This window comes from Mauremys mutica, chromosome 8, assembly GCF_020497125.1.
Source record: "Mauremys mutica isolate MM-2020 ecotype Southern chromosome 8, ASM2049712v1, whole genome shotgun sequence".
Taxonomy (NCBI): domain Eukaryota; kingdom Metazoa; phylum Chordata; order Testudines; family Geoemydidae; genus Mauremys; species Mauremys mutica.
Genome location: NC_059079.1, coordinates 25,431,315 through 25,456,492, shown reverse-complemented (window position 1 = coordinate 25,456,492; position 25,178 = coordinate 25,431,315). Strand labels below are relative to the sequence as shown.

The 25,178-nt window shown below is 42.7% G+C and overlaps 1 long non-coding RNA gene across 1 annotated transcript in view; it reads left to right on the top strand.

Moving 5' to 3' along the window:
- Positions 1–24,068, top strand: part of LOC123376436 — a 159,385-nt gene extending 135,317 nt beyond the window's left edge. Inside the window, exons 3-4 of the long non-coding RNA XR_006581788.1 lie at positions 21,520–21,588; positions 23,575–24,068. This is a non-coding gene — a long non-coding RNA (uncharacterized LOC123376436). The remainder of the gene's footprint in view (positions 1–21,519; positions 21,589–23,574) is intronic.
- The last annotated feature ends 1,110 nt before the right edge of the window (positions 24,069–25,178 follow it).

Here is a 25,178-nt window from a genome sequence, read left to right as displayed (position 1 = left end):
GCCAAAGGTTGCCAATCCCTGCTATATCTAATGGGCTACAGTAGCCACTAATATTGTTCTTGCAAAACTAAGGCCTGGTCTACACTAAAAGGTTAGGTCGATCCAGTTTCATCGCTCAAGGGTGTGACAAATCCACACCCCTGATTGAAATAGTTAAGCTGACCTAACCCCCAGTGCAGACAGCTCTAGGTTGATGGAAAAATTCTTCTGCCAATTTAGCTACCACCTCCTGGGGAAGGTGCATTACCTGCACTGATGGGACACTCCCTCCTCTCATCATAGGCAGTGTCTACATATGAAACACCATACGGTGCAGCATTTTGGCGTAGCAAGCCCTAAGATACATCATCTTGAGTAAATTCTGTTACATCAGAATATTAATGGAGGTCTGTGAGGATCTGCCAACTCAATTAGTATACACGTTCATGTATAGTACCAAAGGGATGGGTGTGGCATGAGTTTTCCCAGCCTTCAAAAAAAAAAGAAAAAAAAAAACTGCTGTGCACCAGGAGACCAAAGGTCATTTAGTCTAGTTTCTGTCACAAGAAATAGTTGGTAGATGCTCACAAAGGCTAAATTGAGGAAGATAAAAGGGAGTTTTAAAAAATACCAAAAAACCAAACTAAAGGAATGCATATGAACTCATATTATCATACATTGGAACAAATTTAAAAAAAATAATGCTTCACTCTCCAGCTGACCATCTTGAGTATGGAACACAATACACCTGGGAGGAGTCCGTTCCAAAAAATACAAAATTCTGCCCCCAAAATGCAAAATTCTGCATATTTTATTTGTCAAAATAATGCAATATAATCTCAACAGTTTCACTTATTTTGGTAATTTATTTAAACTACCATACAGAAAAAAAATCACAATATCTGTTCAACATTTCCTAAACACATGAAATTTTAAGTTACAGATATTTGACAACCAATACCTTGCATTCCAGTTTTAATCCTGGATTTTCATTTAAATTATGTTACTTTTATTTTGGTGCTTGGTGTTCTGTAAAGTAGAATGTTGCTTTAAATTGCTCAGACTTTCACACATGAAAGTCATACAGTTTTGCTAATCATTGTCCTGCATCTTTTTTTAAATGGCTAAGTAAAATAGATCCTCAGCTGTAATCTCACCCCCTTGTGCTTCTCTGGCACTGGAAAAAAAGTGAGAAAGCACACAGACTTTCCTAACTGAGGATTCCATTACTGTCATTCACAATAAGGCTCCTTTACACCACTCTGGCAAGGTAAAGGCGTCTTCATTGACTAAGAATGGGAACAATTAACTAACAATGGAAACATTAGCAGCCTGCCTGCTTAGTTGTTACATTTCTGCTTTGCCTCTGGAACAGAGGCTGCTTCACACAGCCCTATGCCTCCCAGCCCGGGATGCAGCAACAGAGAGGGACAGAGTATGAGTATCTCTCACTCATTCATAAGCATGAACGCTAGCCTCCCTCCTTCCCCCTACCTCTGTGATCTTCTCCCTGCTTATGCACCCATATGTTCCCCACAGATTTCTTTGCTCCCCCATTTTCCTGTGGGGAGAAATCTGCAGAAGATATCAATTCTGCGCCCCCACGGGGGTGCAGAATTCCCCCAGGAGTAAACACAAATATATTCAGTGTAAATCTACTAGTAAATTTATTAAATGGGTATAAGCAAAAGATAAACGACAGTGGGTCAAGATAAAGAATGGAACCTATAACATATCTCAGGAGGCAGTACTTCGATACTAACCAAGATTTTGGAGTGTCTTGTCATAACCAGGTGAAAATATAGCTTTATTTTTCATGTTGTTCTCTTCAGAATCTCTAAGAACCCTTGGTATTATATTTTGCCTCTCTTAGGAGAGATTCTACTGTCTTCTGTCTCCAAATCATCCAGTTTGTGTTATCCAGCAATGACAACGTAACCCCAAAGGTATGTGGGGTAAAACATCTGACATTTTTATAATGGTTTATGGTTTCTTTTTTTTGGTTCCCAGAAAAAATAGTTATAATAATGTGCTGCACTTTTCTGTAGCAGTTTTCACCAGAGGATGTCACAGCCCTTTACAAACATGTGTACCCCAGCAAGGCAAGTTAGTGTTATCACAGCGATCTTTACAGACAGGGGAACTGAGGCCCTGAGATGACAATTGACAGGCCAATGGTGGCAAAGCAAATTCAGTAGACCAACTGGGATCAGAACCCAGAAGTCCATTTCCTTAACCAATCCACTCCACACATTTTCTGATTCTCCTACTGTTATCATTACAAACCTATTATGAAAAGTTAGAAACAATTAGGGCTAGACTAGAAAGGAATCTACAAAAAGAATTATTTGAATCCATCTGTTTGAATAAAGGTGAGTGTAGTCATTCAGTACTCTTAAAAAACCCGGGCAGCGATTGACCCAGCAGGGGTTGATTTATCACGTCTAGTCTAGATGCTATAAATGGATCCCCGAGTGCTCTCCCATCGACTCTTGTACTCCACCACCACGAGAGGTGCAGGCGGAGTCGATGGGAGAGCGGCAGTAGTTGACTCTCAGCAGTGAAGACACCACAGTAAGTTGATCTAAGTACGTCGACTTTAGCTACAATATTCATGTAGCTGAAGTTGCATAACTTAGATAGATTCCTGCCTCCCCCCCCCCCCCCCCAGTCTAGAACAGGCCCAAGGAATAAAAACTGGAAGGACTATTTATAAACAGCAAGGTTAGAGTTTGTTTTCTTGATATCTCAAAAATGATATAAAAGAAATATCAAGGCTCAGTTAGGTTGCTGATGAATGAAAAAGAAAATCAAAAGTAGGGCAACAAGACTTATACAAAATTGATGAAAACTTTACCTGCTTCACCTGGCACTTTTCTATTGACTTTATATAATGTGGAAAACAATCATAACAGAAATAGTAATGTACTGTATCAATAACTGAAAGCAGCACAAATTGAGTGCAAACAACATGAAAAGAGAAAGTCACCAGTCCACTTAGTCAATAAAGATCACAGTTTTCAGGAACATGCTTGAATCGCTGTTATTAATCAGACTCCCAATTTACAACAGATGATATTGTGCAGTTGATGATTGATAATCCTTTCGGGCGTAATGTCAGTTCTTCCTTGAACCATGAAGACATGGTTTGTGTGTGTCTGAGAACTCGTAGATTGGTGAACTCCACAGTTCACCAGCTGCCCAAATTACTTTTCTATTGAGAAAAAGTGCATTTATTGGGAAAAAAATATGAAAACCAATTCATAAGATTTCTCTGTTCATTTTTTGTGTGTATGGAGGTGGATTTACAACATATTGAACATAAACATAAAAGCTATTAGAAGCAATTGTTCTATAATAAAAATTGAATGCACATAATGTTGCTAGAGCACAAACATCTGTCACTCATGCAGACATCATCCTGTAAACCCATCTAACTAACTCCATTTTCTTTTCTGATTGTATCAGGGTAGCTTGAGGCATGACAGTGATTTGAGTGACAGACGTCCAACCCGGAGCACTGCTATGCATACTTATGCTTTGTTTATGGGGCATCATCCCTCTTGAAAGACGTAAATTTTTAAATTTGCTTTTATTAAGAAAAGGAAATATAAAGAGAGGTCATTACCTTGGAATGCAAAGTCAGAGTTATTGTGAGTCTCTGACTTTCATAAAAATTTTACTAAGTTTTTAAATTGACTTTTTGGTTTTTTAATGAAAAAGACCATGAATAATTTAAAAGTGGAAAGTGTTGGGTTTTTTTTTTATTAGAATGCATTGTACCAATACAGCAGAGGAGACAACACTAAAGACGGAGCTTAACTTAATCCTTCTCCCTCAGACTTTGATTACAATAATGAAAATAGTAATAGAACCTCTATATTAAAGGCAGATTTTTTCCCTATCAAATTAATGTTAGATTTCTGGAATGTAACCTTAATAAATTTAATCAATTAGATTTAATATCTGGATGTGTATTTTGAACTATAATGAAAATTGGCTAATTACTTAACTCCCCTAAAGACAGAGCACATGAGGTTTTTGCACTTAATATTAAAATCCTTTTTAAAAAATTGTGCAAAACATTTTGCGTTACTCCTGTTACACGTCTGTTATAACAAATCAATTCCAAACTCTGACATGCCTATGAAGAAATCAGCCACTGTTGCTTGTGGTATATGTATGAGATTCTAAATACTTACACTTCCATTTTGGTCCCATTTGACCATATCTTAGCTTTTTTGCAGTATAGCAGATGGATTGGGTCATGTATCCTCTATAAACAAAGTTTCTATCACACAATCTGAAATGTAGGCGAAATATGGTCCCTTGCCAGTATAACCATGCTCTCTCTTTAATGATACCAATCTGTAAGTTGGCATTCTGCATTATGTACTTATTTGTCAAGCAGCAAATTGATTTGTTCAAGTGAAAAAGAGAGAATAATGCACACTCTAATCAGCTTGAACTACTGTAGTGTAGTGCAAAAAGGGTTAGGTGCTTATTTTCTAAAGGGCACACTCTCATTTCAAATCCCTACCCCTTTGACAAATAAGGTAATTTCTACCTGATCATTGTTTTCCATGTTCTGGTTCCACTAACCTAACATCTCCGCTTATTCCATCACACAGACTGGGCCAGCCAAATGACTTTTTTCAAAACAGCATCCATTTTGTGTTTCCCAGTCATGAACTTCATTAACAATATCCTCAAAAGGAAAGAGAATCCTGCAATGATTCCCTAGTGAAAAACCAGGGAATTGTCTCAACCTAAAATAAAAAAACAGGGGAAGCTGTCTTAAACTAACCAGAAGAGAACTCCATATAATAACAACAGGATCAACAAAGCAAAAAACTGGGCAGGTTAAAATTAGAATTGCAGTTTACTGGTGTCTGTTAATCCTGAATATTTGTTTTATTTTAAAGCTCTTTAAAGTACTTTAGGTACAGTAGTGATGGGCTGTAGAGAAGAGAGATAAATAACATCAATGAAAAAAGAGGACCGTGAATGCTACTAGAAAGTCCTCTAAGATGATGATTACAGCATAACAAAACCTGTTTAAATGTGGACTTTATAAACCCTCTAATATTGGCATGCTCAGTTGGATTCCTTTGAAATTTGGCCTGCCTCAGGAGGGTGCTGGGTAGGGATCATTTGAGCTTGGGGTTGCTAGACATATAACCTCTAAAAAGAATAGCCATTTTCTAAAAAAGAATTCTAGGCAAGCTATTTTTGTGCAGAGCTAGAGACCAACCTACTGATGTGATGCAGGTCAAAATAGTCTCCATCTGTCAAGCTTTACCCAAGTTAATGCATGGCATCCACTAAATCTTTGGAGGACCCCAACTGAGAACAGTAGTTGAGAAAATGTTTTTTTTTGTTGTTTTTTTACAGTAAACATGCAACCATACTGAAAAACTGACATTTTATATGTTTTAAAGCTTGTCTCTTTGTAAGTGCTCTGAAATCCACAGATTACTTAGTAATTTGGAGTGCCTCATGGAGGCATGGGGTAGTGTTAGTGAGCTAAATTTGGGCTCACGTGATCAACAGACTTCTGAGTTACAGCCTGCCCTGCATAAATGGTTTCTTTCTATGGTCTTGTACTGTTAAATTGAGAGGTTGAGATTGATGGCTGTGAACTCACCCTTCAATTAACCTAAGTAATGATAAGTTAATCACAAGCCTAAAACAAAAAGACTTTTGGACTGAGTGGCTGGAGATTGCTACAATTTGTGAGTCCTGGGTGGCAATTTTATTGGCCGGAGGGGTCAAAGTATTTGGGGGAGGGGGCAGGAATTACGAATGCTTCCTGGAAGGGGAGGGGTATTAAATGGTAGAGGAGTGGAGGAATAGGAGGGGTGAGGTCTGGAGTTTCAGCGAGGGAGGTTCTGGGCATGGGGATAAATGAGGATGGCAGGGGAAAGAGAGATTGGGGGGTCAGTTGAGAGAGGTATGGGAGTTAGGTGGAGTGGAAGGGCAGGACACTGGGTAGGGAGATGTGGGAATGAGTGGCAGGGGAGCTAGAGAATAATAGGAACAGGGGAACTGTCAGTTCCACGTATGTGTGCTTGTCCTGTGTGTGTGCACAGATCTGGGGCATTCTTGTTCCTCTAGGAGGTCTGAATCCACCTCCCTGTCCATATGAGCCCCTCTTGCTGTCACTGTGTGCTTGCCAGGATCGGGGGGGGGGGCGTGTCTTTCCCTTCTGCAGGTGTTGGATCCCTCCTCTGTCCCCCCTCATGTAAGGCAGGTTCTGAGGCAACTTTCCCTTTTAGGAGGGTCTGATGTCCCTTTCATGACCCCGCCCCCCCCCGCCATATGAGCCAGTATGAGAACAGACATACAGCATACATATCCCAGGCTTTAAAGCACTTAGGAGGGGGATGGGAGCATCCATGGAGAGGAATGGAGAAGTTTGTGTGTCTCAGAGCTATTGTTTCGGGTTCTATTCATCTCCCTGGAGTGTTTTCATTCAACTGGGAACATCATATTGAGATGGATGGGACGTTTCATGCCTTTCAGAGCCTCCTATGCTGCAGATGGATGTGTAGAGGAGCCCGTTCCCTCTCGCCTTCCTGTTTTGAAGGACAATATTCTAAGTGCTCTAAAATCTGCTTGCTTGCACGGATTGTCTTGAAATCTGCCATGCCTTGTGGAAGGCTTAGGAACTTAAATTCAGGGTAATTTTAGCCAAGGATTCTGGAGATATAAGCCCTGAGGAAAACCTGCCATTTTTCAAGTTTCTAGCTATATGGGTGTTGTGTGTGTTGTTTGTTTGCTTGCTTGCTTGCTTTTAGGCGCTTTTTTTATGCAAGGCTAGAGATCAAGCTGTTGCTGTGATGTGGGTCGAAATAGTCTGTCGGTCAATTTTTACCCAAGGTAGTGAATGACAGCCACTAGTCTTTGTGAGACCCAAATTGTGAATGGTATGTAAGGACACGTTCACTTGTTTGTGTAGATGTGCAGTCTGGAAGGATTACAGTGCACATGCACCAGTAAAGAAAAAAATAGGAGAGGGTTTCTATTCAACCACTTGATTCTTGTCTGGGTAGTTGGAGGGAATATGCTGATACTGTTTTCCCTGGGGCACCCCGCCTGTGATGTGTCTATTTCAAACCTTTATACACCTTTGCAAGAAAGATTTAATAACTCATGTTGCTTGCTACAAATTGTCTCTGTTATAATATAGCCTATGTTTATTTTAGGGGGATGTCTACTGTGAACACAGAGGAATAATCAGTAGTCTGTGTAACCAAAATATTGTGTTATATTGGATGAGGAGGAGGTGGAGACAGAGGACTTTCTACGTGTGTGTGGTGGAGGGTTATGGATGGGCGACAGAGACAGGAGAAGTTGTTAAGGCTGGGATCAGAGAAGAATGAGGACTGATGGTAGGCAAGCCTGGGGTTGATTTTGTTTGAGAAAATCTGTATTTCACTATGCCTTGGGTAGAGATGGGGGAGAGTGACTACTTCCAGATCCCAGGGCAGATTAATGTGATGTTTTGAAAGACACCTACCACAGAAGTCTGTAACTCACAGCGCAGGTGCCTTGACCAATGGGGGAAAGAAATATGTGTGCTGCAAGGGCTAGCAACATGTGGATTATTGGGTGATTCTTGGATCACAAGATCACAGAAGTTGCGGGAGAGCAAGGAGTACACTATGACTTGGGGATTTCTAATTTGGATGAAGAGATGTGGCCTGCAATGGCATCATGTTTTGTCCACTCTGTAGCATCTCACTGGTGACTTAAGAGGTTATGATCTACTGGCCACTGTGGCAATTCACTCATGTAAAACTGATCCAGGCCTTATTGCTGGTGTACACCTCATAAAATGTATGAGAGCAGATTTGAACGGCATCAGAGATTTGTGTCCAGGAGCTGTGATTATTTTCTCTAATTTGCCTGAGCATCTGAATAATTGCTACAGCAACAGTATGAAAGCTAGTAATAAGTGTAGGAAGAACATTAATCAGGAAATTGAAGGGGTCATCATGGCTGACCAGAAAGTGTGTACTGTTTGGCATAGAAACATTGCAAGCTTTGATGCCTCACTGTTACACTGAGATGGAGTACATCTATTCAACAGGGATTCAAGGATCTTTTTTCTCAGACATAAAACTGTCAGTATTGAGGAACAGAAACCTTTTCTGTGATTCTTCTTACCAGCCCTGCCACAAATTCCACTCTCCAACCATCCTGAACCCTGAGCAGTAACACCATTTCACTGACTCATACTTTGCTCCAGGCACTGCATATGAGTCAGTTATAGGAATCATAGAATCATAAAAGATTAGGGTTGGAAAAGACTTCAGGAGGTCATCTAGTCCAACCCCCTGCTCAAAGCAGGACCAACACCAACTAAATCATCCCAGAGAGGGCTTTGTCAAGCCAAGCCTTAAAAACCTCTAAGGATGGAGATTCCACCACCTCCCTAGGTAACCCATTCCAGTGCTTCACCACCCTCCTAGTGAAATAGTGTTTCCTAATATCCAACCTAGACCTCCCCCACTGCAACTTGAGACCATTGCTCCTTGTTCTGTCATCTGCCACCACTGAGAACAGCCTAGCTCCATCCTCTTTGGAACCCCCCTGCAGGCAGTTGAAGGCTGCTATCAAATCCCCTCTCACTCTTCTCTTCTGCAGACTAAATAAGCCCAGTTTCTTCAGCATCTCCTCATAAGTCATGTGCCCCAGCCCCCAATCATTTTTGTTGCCCTCCGCTAGACTCTGTCCAATTTGTCCACATCCTTTCTGTAGTGGGGGCTGCAAAACTAGACACAATACTCCAGATGTGGCCTCACCAGTGCCGAATAGAGGGGAATAATCATTTCCCTCAATCTGCTGGCAATGCTCCTACTAATGCAGCCTAATATGCCGTTAGCCTTCTTGGCAACAAGGGCACACTGTTAACTCATATCCAGCTTCTCGTCCACTGTAATCCCCAGGTCCTTTTCTGCAGAACTGCTGCTTAGCCAGTCGGTCCTCAGCCTGTAGCGGTGCATGGATTCTTCCATCCAAAGGGCAGGACTCTGCACTTGTCTAATCCTCCAATTTGTCTAGGTCACTCTGGACCCTATCCCTACCCTCCAGCATATCTACTTCTCCCTTGAGTTTAGTGCCATCTGTGAATTTGCTGAGAGTGCAATCCATCCCATTATCCAGATCATTAATTAAGATGCTGAACAAAATCAGCCCCAGGACCGACCCATGGGGCACTCTGCTTGATACTGGCTGCCAACTAGACATCGAGCCGTTGATCACTACCCATTGAGCCCAATGATCTAGACAGCTTTCTATCCACTTTATAGTCCATTCATCCAATCCAAACTTCTTTAACTTGCTGGCAAGAATACTGTGGAAGACCGTATCATAAGCTTTGCTAAAGTCAAGGTATATCACGTCCATCACTTTCCCCATAGCCACAAAGCCAATTATCTCATCATAGAAGGCAATCAGGTGGTCAGGCATGATTTGCTCTTGGGGAGGGATGAAGGGAGGAAGTTTACAGAACTAGAAGTGTTTGTAGACCAGGGAGTGAGGACTTCTGCTTGCAATGGGGGATGGAGGAAGGGGCCTGGGCACAGTATTGGGGAGAGGACCCGTTTGGAGGGGGGAATGCCATGAGTGGGTCAAGGGCCTGGCTGGGGAGGTGTGCTAAAGCAGGGCTGGTGCAGTCTAGCTGATTGCGGGGGCTGGCTCAGTATGCAAATTGTGGGACATGATATGTACAACTGCCAAAAAGTCTGCTAACTCCTATCAACAGCAGATCTTTCCCAGATTAAAATAAACCCTAGAAAATTCAATAGAAGAAACCCACATTAATGCAGAGTTAAGGATGCTTGGTGGTATGTCCTCCGCTTGCAGAATTTTGAATTGAGCAAGACTCACATTTCTGAAAACTGGGCAATGCATAATTAAGGTTGCCAATGCCTGGAATCCTGTGGGTGAGAGTGAATGAGTTGTAAAAGGAGGTAAAGAGCCTGTACATTTCAGCAACTGTGGAGTTGGCAGAGTAAAGGTGTATATGTTAACAGGCATACTATGGCATTGCTAAAAGAAGGCAGAGTTGAGGTTGCTTGGGCAACCTTAACCATTTATTTCCTGGTTTTCAGATGCCTGAGCTTTGCTCAACTCAGCATTCTGCAAGGGGATGACATACCACCAATCAACCTTAACTTTGAGTTAACAGGTTTTTTTTTCTTTTGAACAAGACAAGCATTCTGGGACCATTTCTCCATTATACTCTGGTCCCCTTGCAATATTAAGATGGTACAAAGGACCTGGATTCTTGCTGTAACTCACCTGAACTACAGTTCTCCTCAGTTCAGACGTGGTGAGCCTGCTCAGGGAGGGAAGGGGTAAGATAGACCATAAGCCAGAGGTGCAAGTTAAACTCTAGGCTGCTCCAATTCACACCGGGGAAGATTGGTACAGAATCAGGGGTCATAACAGACTTTTTCATCCTGCTCTCCTTCCACCCACTCCATAACAGTGCTGTTCAGAGGGGAGAATCAAGCCTTCTAAATAGTTTCCCCATGAAAGGAATCACCTTACCTGCTGTAGGTTGGTATTTATTTTAGAGGACTTGACATCCTGTATTGGAGTCATTACACTCTTCTTTGCATTGGCCTCTGGACCAAAGTGGGTTTCCTTTTCTGAGATGCTTGAAGAAATAATCATGGCTTCTGTCTTGAAATATTTCTTCATTTTGAAGACCTGATCACTTTAAATTCAGTACTGAAAGGGCTTGTGCCCAAGTGTCTCAGCACAACAAAGTGGCAGAACCTCCCTAAAACCTGAAGTTGAGTTGACTCTCTTGAAATGCATTGATTTTCAGATGATGCATAAGTGTAGACTGTTACTTCCTTCTTGTCTTGGATCAACCATTATTGCCATTATTTATTGTTTTTACTGTGATATTGCAGACAGTGTCCAGCTGTTGTGGGACCATACACACATAGTAAAAAGACAAACTTAGCACAGGATGATAGAAAGCAGGTAAGGAAAATGAAGCAAATTCAGTAAAACAGCTAGTCCAAAATTGTGAATCTGTCCTCAATTTTTTTTGTTTGGGGTCATGTTTTGAAAAATCACAATCATATCTAAAGGTGTCACATAAACTCACCGATTCAGCAAAAGGCCAATGGAATGTAGAAAGGTAAATCTCACTCCTTTTGAATCTCTTATTTCTGATTTGAAGGCAGACTGAAGGCAGCGTGTCTACAGAGCAAATTAAAACCTGCAACTGGCCCGTGCCAGCTGACTCGAGTTCACAGGGCATGGGCTGCGGGGCTGTTTCATTGCTGGATAGACTTTTGGGCTCATGCTCACCCTGCAAAGTGGGAAGGTCCCAGAGCTCAGTGTAGTGAGTCGGTGTGGCTCCCCTCTTGCCCAGCAGAGGGAGCACTGGTGCAGACACCCAGGTGGGCGGAGCTGCCGCCACCTGTTCCCGCCCCGTGGAAGTCAAGGGGCGGGACAGGAAGTATAAAAGCCGGCCGCCAAAGCTCAGTCAGAGCCCAGCCACCGCCGGGAGCAGACGTGCCGGCGGGAGCTCCTGACTGGGAACCCTCCAGGGCCCAAGGCAGCTGTCCTGACTGGCCGGAGCTTTCTCGCGCCCAGTACGATGAGGAGCCACCGGAGCTTCCCCGTGACCGGTACCCGGAGGAACCGCTGGAACTCCCCCGTGCCCACGACGAAGAGGAGCCTCTGGGGCTTCCCCCTCCCTGCTGTTACCCGGAGGAGCCGCCTGAGCACGCCTGGCCGGACTTCCCAGCAGAGCTACCGGACCTGCCACCAAGCCCTGGTCCCGAGGAGCCTATGCAGCTTGACTGGCCTGGATCCGGTGCAACCGACGAGGTAGGCCCTGAGGGGGAAATGGACGTAGCCCGGGGGTAGCCGACCCCTGTCAGGCTACAGATGCAGAGGTCCCGATGTCAGTGTGTTGCGGTCAGGACCCCACTGACCAGCGGCAGTGAAAGCCGCTGTTAGGGCTCCGGGCTGGGACACAGTGGAGTGGGCGGGCCTATGTCCCCCCTGCCACCCCACTCACGGGTGGCAGTTTTCCCCCTCACCCAGGTAAGGACCTGGGCCTATACGCCTACTGTTTACTGCTCAGCCCCTGCAACCAAGGGCCTGAGCCCATTGTACTGTTTGCTGCTCAGCCCCTGCAACCAAGGGCCTGAGCCACCTTGTACTGCTTGCTGCTCAGCCCCTGACCCAAAGGGCCTGAGCCGCCTTGTACTGTTTACTGCTCAGCCCCTGCAGCAAAAGGGCCTGAGCCCATTGTACTGCTTGCTGCTCAGCCCCTGCAACCAAGGGCCTGAGCCCATTGTACTGCTTGCTGCTCAGCCCCTGCAACCAAGGGCCTGAGCCCATTGTACTGCTTGCTGCTCAGCCCCTGCAACCAAGGGCCTGAGCCGCCTTGTACTGCTTGCTGCTTAGCCCCTGCAACCAAGGGCCTGAGCCACGTTGTACTGCTTGCTGCTCAGCCCCTGACCCAAAGGGCCTGAGCTGCCTTGTACTGTTTGCTGCTCAGTCCCACCCCAGAGGGCCTGAGTTCCTGGTACTGACTGTTGCTCAGCCCCTGCAGCAGGGGACTGAGCCTTCTGACTGTGTCTTTGTCGCCAGGAACCCAGAAGGGGATCAGCCCCTGCGAGACAGAGGACCTGTAGTGGGTCGGTGTGGCTCCCTTCCGCCCTTGGGAGGGTTGAGCCCCGACCCGCCTGGTCACACTCAGGCTCCAGCATGAAATCTATACAGCAATGAACCCACCCCGCAGTCTGAGCCTTGTGAGCCCAAGTCAGCTGGCACAGGCCAGCTGCGGGTTTTTCGTTGCTGTGTAGACATATCCTATGAGAGTACAATTATGAGATTGTAATGAAGTTAGGAAATGGCACCGTTTAAATCAATCTTTGTCAGATGAATGACTAAATGTCTGCTTAATTGTCCTCCTCTCAATCTTCATCTCTCAGGAGGCTTTTATCATAATGAGAGTGTTAATTCTATTACATTAAATGTTTAAGAAGTTGTTATTTTCATCTTTTGTGAGGTGTAAGTTTTTGATTGACTGGTCAATGACCAGTCTTTCCTTATTCTCCACTATAATAGCACTGTGAAAAGGAAAAGAAGTGGAATAGCCAGCCAATTAAATTACACAGTAATGACAAGTTTAGGCCAAAGAAGAGTACATTTTGGAAGTTTACAAATTTCTTAAACATATGGATTTTCCATGTTTGTGACAGATTGGATTGAAAACAAAAAATGGCACATGAATCCATTAACATGATAGCCCAATAAAAAGGCAGAGAGAAAAAAATTAAGCATATAAGAATACATCAAAGTAATTTGAAGTGATCAGAGCCAAATCCACAAAGGAATTCTTCCCCTCACAAATAAGATAAAATACCCTAAAAAAAATATTGCACATTTATTTCTATTTTCAACTCTCTGCTGGTTACATCTTCTAGTATTTCACAAAGATTTTCACTGCTGTATCTTCTAAATGTCAGCTGTCTCCAAGGTAGAGGTGTGGGTCATACAAACAAGATTCAATTCATGACAATGGGTTGCAGTTAACATAACTGATCTCGTGACCTTGTTCCTCCTCCTGCTGTAATGCTCCAGTCTTGCTTTGCTAATGAAAGAGCAGCTTTTACCATCTAAAATGTGCCAGTGAAAAGTGATATGTTTATCAATAAGGAACAATATAGTCATACGTAACCTTTCTTGTTAAGGGTCCTGCATTAGATCACACTTCCAATTGCATTGCTTGATCCAGTAACCCACAGGAGGGCTAATTTGTTGAGAATATAATGAAAAGGGGACAGGAGGGCTCTCTTTTCAGGGTAGAGTAGAATACCAAAGGTTTGAGGAGCTGTTTTTTGTCATTCGCTGTTTATAATGTCTCTTGTGGACAATGTGCTATCCATATGCTATACTTAACTAAGACTCTAAAGGGATCATTATTTTTTACCTGTTGTAAGTAAAATAAAATGTCACCTCATCTGAAAGCGTCTTAAAAGCTTGGATATATTTATATGATGTCTGCAGATACTATGTAAACTACAGTACCAAGAAACTTAGAATTGCCTTGTTAGCTAATTTATTCAGCAATTTATATAGAAAAAAATATTGGTCCTGTGGAAGCAGGGAAATAATTAACAAAGATTTGAAGGGATCTTAATGCATGTCAGTTAGTTAGCAAGAGTTAGGCTAGCTGTGACCCTAATGACGTGAGATTTGTAGAAGCGAAGATAGTGTGAGGCAGAGAATAAACTGTGTGAAAAGTTATTATGACCTTGCAATAGATAACCAAATATGCAGGCTTGCTTTTTCTAGTAGTGAGACAAATAAGATAGCAGAAAGGCTTATGTATAAACAAATGCAATTGTTTCTCTTTACTGTCTGTATTATTGCTAGCTATTGTCTGTAACAAAGGTATAAATGCTTGCTGTAATTGTTTACCAATTGAGAGAGACCTGTCCAGGACTGGGGCGACCCTGTTTCCTAGGACACTCCCTCCCTCTATTGTAATTACTAGAGAAAGAATAAAGTATTTGATTTTGCTGCACCCAAACAGAAAGCGAGAACTGAGTTTTTCTCCGACAGTCCAGTCCCTAGATCTCACCAAACTGTGCCAAGTGAGATGAAGACAAAGGGGCTATAAACTGAGTTTTCTGCTCTCTGATTGTTGGTCCAAATGGGAGTTGAAATGGCCCCGACCTACTAGAGCAGGCTAAGGGCAGCTCTAAGTTATGATGCCCAGAGAGATCCTTAGGAGCTGCTGGCTGGTGATCATACTGGCTCTTCCCCACCCCCCCAGCTATTCCTGTGGCTCACCCTGGAATGTCCCCAGTGCCAGCCACCTCTATGCCACCCACCCTTCTGCTATCTCAAGGCATTCACCAGCTGCCTGTTAGAACAGCTCTCCACCCCTTTAGCACTGCCAGAACAACATAAAGGAGACAGAGCTGGGGCCAAAAGATGATGCATCGTATTGCAGAATATTTTCAAACTAATAAATGCTTTGAACAAATAGAGCACCTTTTATTGGAGGATCTGAGAGGACTTTGCAAAGATAAGCAAAGTATTTTTCTTCCAAGGTAGGAAATACCTAAGCTCATGGTTCTAAGCCACGGAGTCCATCAAGGGGTCGCTCACATCAGCCCCTGCGGGGGAATATATGTGATTGTCCACCCAGCACCACCTCTGCTCCAACAGCAGGTTCCTTTCTGACTGTAGTCCACGAAGAAGCACTCTTGGACGGTGCAACCAGTTCCCCAGCTGTGCAGCAATTTGTCTCTTTTGATGACTAATTTGCTTCTCTCACCACGGATTAATTCTCCTTCACCATAGCATTACTTTCATTGTAATTATTTGAAATAACAGGTAAAACTTTTTGTGAGCTAGCTTTGTTAGCAACAGCATAGCCTGCAGCAGGTGACACTGTAGGGCCTCAAGCCTCACAGTTCCTATTGCATCTGCGAGAGTCCGTTGACTCTTGTTCTTAGTGTTTGTGAATTTTGTGTGTTTTTGTCATATTATCTATTTATCTCACTGTTACTGTCCACTTTGGTCTGAGAGGAATGAAGAAGAAACCCTGTATCCTGTGTCTTGGAACAGATCACAAAGGGCCCCCTTGTAAGTTCTGCTAACAAAGACCCCAAGTCCTCCTAGCGTCTTGGAAAGATTCTGCCAAAGGACATGCAAATTCAAATTTGAAATATTTTGTGAGATAGTACAAAAGGGCCAAATGAGGATCCTTTTATGTATTCCCCCCAAAAAACTGCTTGGATACCCTCTTCACCTGGGCTATAAACATCTCACAGAGCTCATTTGGCATCTATAAGTATTTATTCAAAACACTCTGCTTAGAAGATTCTGTAGTCTCCAATAGAAGCATGTCAATCTGCTGTCTGATGGCATCTCTCATTATTAGTCTGGTGGCTCATGACTCCAGCGACATATCAAGGACATTCAGCATAAGGAAAGTTTGCAACGGCAACAGACTCAGTCTTTTCATGTAGGAGGTTTGCATGGAGTCCTCTGCATATATTCCCTAAGGGTATGTCTGCATTAGGACTGTAGCTGCATAGCTATGTCACCATAGCTAGGATTATATAACGTTAATGGACCTTCCTCCGTTGACCTACCGGTGACTACACTGGGCCTGGGGATTAGGTCAGCATAGCTACATCAACTGAGGTGTGGATTTTTCACACCCCTGACCAACGTAGCTATGTCAACCTAAATGTTAAGTGTAGACCAGGTCTAAGTAATATAGACTATATTTGACCTGAAGACAACAATCAAAATATAGTCTGTCAGTATTACCAGGCTAGGGAAGATTAAAATCCTCTACCCACAGGAAAATTTCATTGGTTGGTTGGTTCAGTTTAATTTTTTTTGGAGAGTGGGGTGTTTCACTTTTTCCTGCCTCTCTCACTTTCTTGCCATTGTATTATAGAGAGATTCCTGAGTCTCCTAGTTTTCAATAGTGTGTAATCTCCTAAATATTAATCTTTGGAGAAGAAAAAATGATTTACTGATAATTGCTGTTCTCAGGGGTGGCTCCAGGCCCCAGCACGCCAAGCACGTGCTTGGGGCGGCAAGCCGCAGGGGGCGCTCTACCGGCGCCTCGAGGATGGCAGGCAGGCTGCCTTCGGCAGCCAGCCTGCGGAGGGTCCGCTGGTTCCATGGCTTCCATGGTTCCGAAACCGCGGGACCAGCAGACCCTCCGCAAGCAAGCCGCCAAAGGCAGCCTGCCTGCCATGCTTGGGGCAGCAAAATGCCTAGAGCTGCCCCTGGCTGTTCTTGAAAACCATGGTCTATGCCAGTGGTTCTCAAACTAGGGCTGCCGCTTGTTCAGGGAAAGCCCCTGGCGGGCCGGGCCGGTTTGTTTACCTGATGCATCTGCAGGTTCGGCCGATCACAGCTGCCAGTGGCTGCAGTTAGCCGTTCCAGGCCAATGGGAACTGCAGGAAGTGGTGTGGGCTGAGGGACATACTGGCCGCCGCTTCCCGCCGCCCCCAGTGGCATGGAGCAGCAAACCGTGGCCAGTGGGAGCCGCGATCGGCTGAATCTGTGGATGCAGCAGGTAAACAAACCGGTCTGGACCACCAGGGGTTTTCCCTGAACAAGCGGCGGCCCTAGTTTGAGAACCACTGGTCTATGCTACAGTAGATGAACACCCACCCATCTTTCTCCCCAAAGAAAGGAGAGCTCTGTAATCTTTTTTACCAATACATTATTACATTTCATTTTTGGAGTTAAGAGGAAGGATTTCCATTTCCTATCTGAAAAGAATGGGTAGCTGAAGCACCAGTAAATTGCCTTTGTTATGCTGTAGTGGCTAGTTGTTTGGCCAAATAGCTCACAGGAGGTGTCCCATCTTAGTTGCGGGCAGAAGCATATAATAATGATGACCTGTTACAACATACATCTTCAGATCACTTTCTGCCTATGCCCATCTAAAAAACCAGGAACCTGACACAGAGGGAAAATAAGTGATTTGCCCAGAACAGTCAGTGGCAGAGTCACTTATACAATCTGAGCTTTCTAACCCCCAGTCCCTTTTCTGAACACTGCACCACACTATCCTCATGTAGATATTCCTTGAATTCTTTATTCATAAATAATGTTAGTTAGATGCTTACTGAATAGTCAATTGTGTTTTTCATGGACTAAAGTGAGGAATATTCTTTCTCCAAGGCAAAACTGATAAAGAATGCAAAAAGGCAGTGCATCTCAATTCTCTGTCACTGCTGGCTTCTTGAACATGAGCTGACATGCACCATGGACTTTGAAGATGCAATGATTGAATCTGTATATAGTTTACAGGGGAAAAAACCCTTGGAATTCTATCATCAAACATTGTCCGCAGTAGTGATTAATACAGGACATTAGAACTCACCCTGGGTAACATCTCATGGTTAAATGTGTTAAAATAGTTATTGCTGTAAAATGCATTTTACAGGGATTTTGTTTATAAATATTACTAGAACATAGAAAACAATGTCAAAGGACAGTGTAATTGTACAGTGTATAATATAATGGATGCAGAGTGACTGGGAAGGCAAAAGTTTGCCTTAGGATAAAATTTTCCCACTAAACTGAATAAATAATAGAAGATCCAAAAACAGAAATGAAAATTGGAACATTGCTTACGATACATATTTTATTTATATTCAAATACTCTCAATAAGGCTAATACACACAATATTTTCAGAAACATCTGTTTCTCCCACCCATTCTCCATTGCTATTTTGTTATCCATATAATCAGTAATTGTAATTATTTCCATTATCGTGTGCTCAGCTAAGAGTTTAGTTTCAGTAGATTAGATTGAATCCAGTTTGCTTTCATTATTTTCTATTTGTTCCACTTATTGCAAATTGTTCTTTTTCTTGTAATTATTTTCCATTAAGCCCTTTGAATTCCATGAATCCATTCTGAAAATACTCAGCAATGCACATTTAGAAACTAAATCCACTTTCATCAATATCCACATTCTTGTATTTTCACTATTAGATACATAGTCTTACACAGGTTTGACTCCTTTGTCTTGTAAGCTGGTAACTGAAAACAGCTTTCCTCTGCCAGCATTCTGTGGCTATGGGCTCATCTGCCCTTGAGATGCAGCTGCTCCAGTGAATGAAAAGAGGCTCTTTGTAATCATACCTTGTGGTCTGCTGTTTTCTGATCCACTGTGGTTGGGCTGCCACTGATCTCTGAGATGACACCTCGTTTCTTAACCTCAGTGTAAGAAAGGACAAGGTCAGACTGCTCAAGAGAGACATTTGAAATAGTTTGTCTGCCCTGGCATTGGTAATTCAATTTGACCTGCCATCATGGGTGATGTTATTGCAAACTCAGCAAAAGACAATAGTCTTCCTCAAGATGGGAGGGTATCTCATTTACACTTTCCTTACTAAAGCTCTAAGCCATCCAGCAACCTTAAAAAGCAGCCTCGTTGGGTCTGCCCTCTTGCACTAGGCTGCGTGCAATATATGGGCCTGTTTTGCCCATGTGGAGTCCGTTAGGTATTCACTTTCTATCCAGTAGTAACTGAGTGTCTTCATTGTAGGATGCCTCGAGGCAACAAGCATATGGTGGGCCCACTGCTAGCCACAGTTTTTTTCCCATGGTGCTTCAGCACTGGGCTATTGAAAGTAGCAAGCAGAAGAGGTTATGTGACTGCTATCTGCCTCAGCTTACCCATCTATAAAATAGGTATATAGATAAATATTGATTATACAGCCATAGGCACGACTCTGTGGGGCACCCACAGAGAAAAATTAGTGGGTGCTTTGCACCCACCAGCAGCCAAGCTCCCTGCTCCTTGCCTCCTTCTCCCCCCCTCCTGAGCATGCCACATTCCTGCTCCTCCTTCTCCCTCCCAGCACTTCCTGCCCCACCTGCCAGCTAACAGCTGTTTCGCTGCACTTAGGACTTTCCAGGAGCGAGGAGGAAGACTAGGGACGCAGCACGCTCAGCGGAGGAGGTGGAGAAGAGGCAGGACAGGGGTGAGGACTTGGGGGAAGGGAGTGGAATGGGATGGGAAGGGGGCAGGGCTGGGGTGGGAAAAGGCGGGGTGGGGCAGGGACTTTGGGGAAGGGGTGGAATGGGTGGGGTGGAGCAGGGGTGGGAAGAGGCAGGGCAGGAGTGGGGCTGGGGGGGTCGAGCACCCACGGGTAGAGGGGAAGTCGGCGCCTATGTATATAGCTGTCTTAAGGGACCTCAAAAATATTCAGGTAGCTGGAGTTTTGGGAACCCTACTTCAGTTTCTCTATGAATTTTGGACTTGGGAATAAAATAAAATTTTGGATAATCAGAAACACAAATAATTAGGGTTTGAATAACTGTTGTTTTGCCTGTAAAATAATTACCTTCATCATGGAGTGAGTATCCAACTTAATTAGGCCCCAATACTGCAAACACTTGTGCATGTGCAGCACTTTGTTTCCTTGAAGGGTATCGGACTTTTCACAGTGTTAACTATGTGTGTAGGTCTTTGCAGGATTGAGGCCATAGTAGATGTCTGAAAAGTATTTTGAGATTCTCAGATTAAGCCACTGAATTGCTTTATAATATCATCATCATCAATTTTTATTAAAATATATGAATGGTGGATACATAGTTTTCTTCTACCAATTTGAGATGTATTATTGGTTGTACTGGGATTCCCCACATTAAACATAGGGAATATCTCTGAAACCAGAAACTTTCAGAGCAGAAGAAACTTTTTAACATATAACCCCTCTGACTGTTTAAAAAAAGAATATTACTATGGTTTTCACCTATCCTTCTCTCATTGCTTCCTTGAAGAGTAACTTTTTTTTTTAATACTATTTTAAGTGACTGTAGCTGTTGGTCTAAAAATTGAATTTGCCCAGCATTGGACTTCACATTTGTATAGCACCTAGCACACTGTGGATGCTCACAGAAATAATCAATAAATAATAGTAATAATATATCAAGGAACTAGCAAGCATGTGCTAATAAGATCAAGTCACTACTATGTTGATCTAGGAACAGTGTCCCTTATTCCCACATCATTTAACAATAATTATTTATTTGTTGGAAGCAACTTCAACAAGGAAAGGTGATTGTTTTAATTTTTTTATTATTATTATTTATTTGCAAAGCGTGAAATCAGATTGCAATAAAACTGTGGTAGAAGAGAAAAGTGTTTGGCCAATGTTGTTTCTGGGGACCAGACACAAAACTGCATGAGGTGGGCTAATTTACAACTGTGAATTTATAAAGAAGGATTTTCAATTTCTGTCCCATAAACTGTGCCACTTGGCAAAAAATCAGAATAGATTAGAAAGGGTGGCAGGGAATGTGTAAATTTCCATATATCTTTAAAGGGGAGGAAAGGGCAATTTAACTTTGAGAGTGCTCTAAGAGGGTTAATTCAGGAGAAACTCTGCAATTTATTCTTGCTCTCAGTAATGTTGGACCTTAGGGCTTGATGTAATGGAATGTGATTTAGAGTTCTGAATGTGCTAATTTTGTAATTCAGGTGTCCTGTGGAGAGGCTGTGTTCATGCCAGCTGTCTGGGGAATTAAATGCAGCTGATTTGTGTTGGGGAAAATGTGTAGTTTTCTTCAGGCCTAAACTGTTGTAAAATTTAAACCAATCTGTTTTTCTCCCTATTTAATTCAAAGTAGGGGATACAGGTAGGCCGGAGGGGAATCACTGAGTGCTTCCACCATACTTGTTGGTATTTTACATAGAAAATTCTGAAGTTGTGCTTTAGCTAACATATAATACGATCTCCATGGAAGCTGCTTATTCTTTTTGTTATTACATTAATCTTGTTTTCTGCTTTGTTTTTCCCCTGATTTCTAAGTACTGTATTAACTTGGACCCTCCACACAAGCTCACCTTTTTTCCCCCAAATAAAAACTTGTTACATTTTTAACACTGGCTTTGGGGCATATTGTGAGCATGAAGCATTGCAGAGGCTAAAGATTAATTTTTCATAACAAACCCTTGTGTTAAATATTAATTTAATTTGTTTCCAGGAGAGATTCCTGAGGTGGGAAATTGGCTCCTAATGATGATTTGTACTGAAGAGCGGTTGTTATAGAAAGGTGAGCTATATGTGGCTGGCTACCGAAGATGATGTGCTCAAACATTAGCTTCACAAACAAAGTTCAGTTTGCTGATGAATTGTGTAACATTGTGTGAGGGTAGTTTTATTTTATTTATTTTGAAATATTGCAAAATGTAGTTCTTAGAAATATTGAACCAATGGGGCTCCAGTGAAGCTGAACTGATTTCCACCAGCTGAAGAACTGGCCTTCCATACCTGTAAAGGGAAATGACACCCCTTCACTGGTTGTTTTACAAATTACTATGAAAATAGATAGACAAGGAGATAAGGCAATATCTTTTATTGGTCCAATTTCTGTTGGTGAGAGACAAGCTTTTGAACTACACAGAGCTCTTCTTCCAGACTGGCAAAGGTACTCAGGGCTGGTCTACACTACAGAGTTAGGTCAATGTAAGGCAGCTTATGTCGACCTAACTCTGTCTACACTAAAATGCAGCTCCCACCGAAGTAACTCACCTACTACACGGACTTAATAACTCCACCTCCATGAGAGGTGAAGCGCTTAGGTCAATGTAGTAAGGTTGACTCGGTGTCAGAGTAGACACTGCACTGCTTACATTGAGTGTTGCTGCCTTTCAGCAGCCATCCCACAATGCCCCACACTGACAGCTAAATCGGTGCAAGCACTCCTGGTGAGGACGTGCGCTGCCAACACAAGGAGCATAGTATGGACATGTAAAACCGATTCAATTACTGCAGTGCATCTACATAATTTAGGATGACTTAATTTTGTAATGTAGTCCTGCTCTCAGAGTATCACAGCTAAATACAAGATGGAACAGATAGTTTAGCATAAGTAGTTAGCATATATTCTAAGTGATCATTCAACATGAAGTGGCTCATTTAACACCCCAATAGCGTAGGACAAAAAGGGGGGTTAGAGGGTTACAAATTGTTGTAATAAATCTAGTGTCTCTGTTCAGTCCGTGATTTTTAGTGTTGGATTTAAGCTCCCAGACTCATCTTTTGAAAGTGTTATGCAGGTTTCCTTTGAGGATGAGGATTACTTAGAGAAAAAGTGTTCACCCACAGGTGATATGGTGTTTTTGTCTTCAATCATTTTCCTCTGTCAGTTCATTCAACAGCATAGTGATTGTCTGGTTTCATCCACATAGCTGTTATTGAGATATTTAATGCAGTGGATGAGGTACACCACATGCTGTGATAGGCATGTGTACAACCTATGGATCTTGAAAGCTGTGTTGTGAGGGATGTTGATCATTAGAGCAGTGGAGATGTGTCTGCAGGTTTTGCATCTCTTGTTCTGGCAGGATCTGGTGCTGCTTTGAGTTGGTGTGTCCTGGTCTGTGGGAAGCTTGATTGCATTATCCTACCATAACACCTTGCCTGATAGGTGAAACTAGTTAACTTTCTCCAAACCAAAACAATGACATTACCTTGACTGGTTTCCTTTCTAAAACAGCTGCATGGGAAAACATTTTTGAAGAGGATGGTGCCGTGCAAGAAGGGAGGTAAAGTCACCTTTTTATTTAAAAGAATGGTTTAACCCAGGGGTCAGCAACCTCTGGCGCGCGGCTCGCCAGGGTAAGCACCCTGGCGGGCCAGGACAGTTTGTTTACCTGCCGCATCGGCAGGTTCAGCCAATTGTGGCTCCCACTGGCCGTGGTTCACTGTCCCAGGCCAATGGGGGTGGCGGGAAGCGGCACGGGCGAGTGGGAGCCGCGATTAGCCGAACCTGCTGATGCGGCAGGTAAACAAACTGGCCTGGCCCACCAGAGTGCTTACCCTGGCGAGCTGCGTGCCAGAGGTTGCCAACTCCTGGTTTAACATATTCCATCAAACGTGCTGCATTTTGAAATACAATGAAGGCCCCTTAAATACAAAATGTTGATGTATGGTGAAAAAAATCTCTCATGCTTTTATTCCCTTATTGATATCCATAGTGATTTTACCATATGTTGCCTTTATGGAGATAAGTATAGGTAATATATTATTTTTACAGGTCCGTTCATGTGAACAAAATGAGAGAGGCAGAAACCTCACAGAAGTTAATTACACCAAAGCTTCACCAGAATAGCAGGGTCTTCCTACTATGGGTATAGAAGTTTGTCTGTTCAGCTCACCACAGCCTGAGTACATCAGATCCAACATTCTACATATCCACATACTTTCACACAGGAACAGTCTATACTCATTGACTTTGCTAGTGGTGGGAAGTTATTTTTGCAATATGAAGGAACTATGAAGGCTGAACCATATGGAAGAATTGGATTGCCTTATGTTTCTCGAGGTAATGTTAAAATGAGTGTTTAGGTTTATTCATATAGCAGATCTGACACTGATTATATTTCACTAATTTCTGCACTTTCTATCATGTTTTTCATCATGGCATTGTTTCCCCTATACAATAATTGAGAGGACATCAGGCTACATGTGATTTGAATAAGTAGGTATTCTCTGCTAAGACTCATCAGACAAAATAGTTTGTTACTGACTAGGCAATGCCTGACACAGTATAATACAGGCAGCTAGTTTCATAATGGATCAAACAAAACACAAACGTTGCCCTTAATGGAAGTCAAAATTGTTTAAAATTGCAAATGCGTTTTTTTAATCAGGCTAAGCATGAATTCAATCAATGATTGTTGTCTGACATGACTCGGCTTCGGAACTGTATTTATTGATACACTTAGTTCCTGCCTTTATTCCTGTTCAAAACACAACAACTTTGCAGCAACTAACCCATTTCCTTTCATACCTCCTGTTATTGCGAAGCTGAATTTTAATTAAAATCAATCTCAATTTAATTCCAAACTGCTGCTTCCATCTTTGTTAAAGTGTCCAGTGGAAGAGATGGGGAAGGGTCATCCTTGACTGTCCATTTGTACGTTTCTCCCACATATGCCTCCAAAATTTCTTCCACATAGCTCTTTAGGAATTAAGGCTCCTGAATTAAGATGTAAAGTCACTCAGTGCCATCTTCTCAAGATTCTATTTTAGCAGCCCTTGAGTTGCCTATAAGAAATAAGTCAACAAATAATAGCTAAGTTTGAAGGGCAGTCAGAAATTGCTGACAGTATAATATATGGAGATATATTACAGAACTGAAAGGAACCTTGAAAGGTCATTGAGTCCAGCCCCCTGCCTTCACTAGCAGGACACCAAGCACTGATTTTGCCCTAGATCCCTAAGTGGCCCCCTCAAGAATTGAACTCACAACCCTGGGTTTAGCAGGCCAATGCTCAAACCACCGAGCTATTCCTCCCCCTGGTTTAGTTTCATTTTGTTTTAAAAAAACCAAAAACATGAATTATTTGGACCTTTCAAGTTGTGCATCTAGGACCTGATTGAAAATCCATTGAAGTCACTGGAAAGATTCCCATTAACTTCAATCGGCTTTAGGTATTATCACTGTTTTGATTAGACTCTATATGCATTTTTTTTAAGATTGCAGTTGTGTCACTTTGTGCTGTGGTCCTATCAGATATCACAAACTAATGGAATCGTAGATATATAGAATTGGAAGGGACCTCAGTAGGTCATCTAATGAAGTTTTTTGCACTCAAGATGGGACTAAGTAATAACTAGACCATTCCTGATCGGTGT